The following is a 2,921-nucleotide window of genomic DNA, read 5'->3' as shown; positions in this document are numbered from 1 at the left end:
AGCCATCAAATCTTGGGCAAAGTATGGACTATCATATATTGCTGGAAAGCCCAGGAAGTCTAATTTCCAACGCCGTTGAGAGCGCGCCAATTGGGTTTCTGTAGCTCCAGAAAATCTACTTCGAGTGCAGGGAGGTCAGAATCCAACAGCATCTGCAGTCCTTTTTGGTCTCGGAATATCCACTTCGAGTGCAGGGAGGTCAGAATCCAACAGCATCCGCAGTCCTTTTCAGTCTCTGAATCAGATTTTTGCTCAGGACCCTCAATTTCAGCCAGAAAATACCTGAAATCACAGAAAAACACACAAACTCATAGTAAAGTCTAGAAAAGTGAATTTTAGCTAAAAACTAATAAAAATATACTAAAAACTAACTAGATTACACTAAAAACATACTAAAAATAATGCCAAAAAGCGTATAAATTATCCGCTCATCACTCATGCTTTTCCCTTTTTGTTGTAAGAGACAGAGCTAGAACATGGTTGGACTCACAACCTAAAGATAGCCTGGACTCTTGGGATAAGCTGGTCACGACCTTCTTGGCTAAGTTCTTTCCCCCTCAAAGGCTGAGCAAGCTTAGAGTGGATGCTCAGACCTTCAAACAAAAAGATGGTGAATCCCTCTATGAAGCTTGGGAAAGATACAAGCAGATGACCAAAAGGTGTCCTTCTGACATGCTTTTAGAGTGGACTATTTTGGATATATTCTATTATGGCCTATCTGAGTTCTCTAAGATGTCACTGGATCATTCTGCAGGTAGATCCATTCACCTAAAGAAAACACCTGTAGAAGCTCAAGAACTCATTGACATGGTTGCAAATAACCAATTCATGTACACCTCTGAGAGGAATCCTGTGAGTAATAGGACGCCTCAGAAAAGGGGAGTTCTTGAAATTGATGCTCTGAATGCCATATTGGCTCAGAATAAAATGTTGAGTCAACAAGTCAACATGATTTCTCAAAGTCTGAATGGATGGCAAAATGCATCCAACAGTACTAAAGAGGCATCTTCTGAAGAAGAAGCTTTTGATCTAGAAAACCCTACAATGGCAGAGGTGAATTACATGGGTGAACCCTATGGGAACACCTATAATTCCTCATGGAGAAATCATCCAAATTTCTCATGCAAGGATCAGCAAAAGCCTCAACAAGGCTTTAATAATGGTGGAGGAAACAGGCTCAGCAATAGCAAGCTTTTTCCATTATCTTCTCAGCAACAGACAGAGAATTCTGAGCAGAGCTCCTCTAGCTTAGCAAATATAGTCTCTGATTTGTCTAAGGCCACTTTAAGTTTCATGGTGAAACAAGGTCCTCCATTAGAAATTTGGAGGCACAAGTGGGCCAGCTAAGCAAGAAAATCACTGAAACTCCTCCTAGTACTCTCCCAAGCAATACAGAAGAAAATCAGAAAAGAGAGTGCAAGGCCATTGACATAATCACAATGGCCGAATCCAAAGAGGAAAAGAAGGACGTAAATCCCAGTGAGGAAGACCTCCTGGGATGTTCTTTGAACTAAAAGGAGTTCCAAACTGAGGAACCTAAGGAATCTGAGGCTCACCTAGAGACCATAGAGATTCCATTGAACCTCCTTTTACCATTCATGAGCTCTGAGAACTATTCTTCCTCTGAAGAGGATGAAAATGTAACTGAAAAGCAAGTTGCTCAATATCTAAGAGTCATCATGAAGCTGAATGCCAAGTTATTTGGTAATGAAACTTGGGAAGGTGAACCTCCCTTGCTCATTAGTGAACTAGATACATGGTTCAGCAAACTCTACCTCAAAAGAAACAAGATCCTGGTAAATTCTTGATATCCTGTACCATAGGCACCATAACCTTTAAGAAGGCTCTGTGTGACCTGGGGTCAGGTATAAATCTTATGCTACTCTCTGTAATGGAGAAACTGGGAATCTTTAAGGTACAAACTGCCACTTTCTCATTAGAGATGGTAGACAAGTCAAAGATAAGCTTATAGAATGGTAGAGGACGTGTTAGTGAAGGTTAAAGGCCTTTACATCCCTACTGATTTCATAATCTTAGACACTAGGAAGAAAGAGGATGAATGCATCATCCTTGGAAGACCCTTCCTAGCCACAGCAGGAGCTGTGATTGATGTTAACAAAGGAGAATTAGTCCTTTAATTGAATGGGGACTACCTTGTGTTTAAGGCCCAAGGGTATCCCTCTGTAGACATGAAAAAGAGGCACGATAAGCTTCTCTCAATACAGAGTCAAACAAAGCCCCCACAATCAAACTCTAAGTTTGGTGTTGGGAGGCCACAACCAAACTCTAAGTTTGGTGTTGAACATTCAAACTCTAAGTTTGGTGTTGGGAGGTCCCAACAATGCTTTGATGATTTATGAGGCTCCATGAGAGCTCACTGTCAAGCTATTGACATTAAAGAAGTGCTTATTGGGAGGCAACCCAATTTTTATTTATCTATATTTTTATTGTTCTTCTATGTTTTATTAGGTTTATGATCATGTGGAGTCACAAAACAATTGCAAAAATTAAAAACAGAATCAAAAACAACAGAAGAAACAGCACACCCTGGAGGAAGAGCTTACTGGCGTTTAAACGCCAGTAAGGAGCATCTAGCTGGCGTTCAACGCCAGAACAGAGCATGAATCTGGCATTGAACGCCAGAAATATGCAGCAGTCTGGCGTTTAAATGCCAGGATTGCACCCTGAGGAAAGCTGGCGTTTAACGCCAGCAACAAGCATCAGGCTGACGTTAAACGCCAGAAACATGCTACATCTGGGCGTTTAACGCCAGAAACAAGCTTCAGTCTGGCGTTAAACGCCAGGATTACATGCAGAGGGCGTTCTACACACCTAATTGGTGCAGGGATGATAAATCCTTGACACCTCAAGATCTGTGGACCCCACAGGATCCCCACCTACCTCAACTCACCTTCTCTCTT

This window comes from Arachis duranensis, chromosome 4 (genome assembly GCF_000817695.3).
Source record: "Arachis duranensis cultivar V14167 chromosome 4, aradu.V14167.gnm2.J7QH, whole genome shotgun sequence".
NCBI classification, from domain to species: Eukaryota; Viridiplantae; Streptophyta; class Magnoliopsida; order Fabales; family Fabaceae; genus Arachis; species Arachis duranensis.
This window is presented reverse-complemented; position numbering follows the sequence as displayed.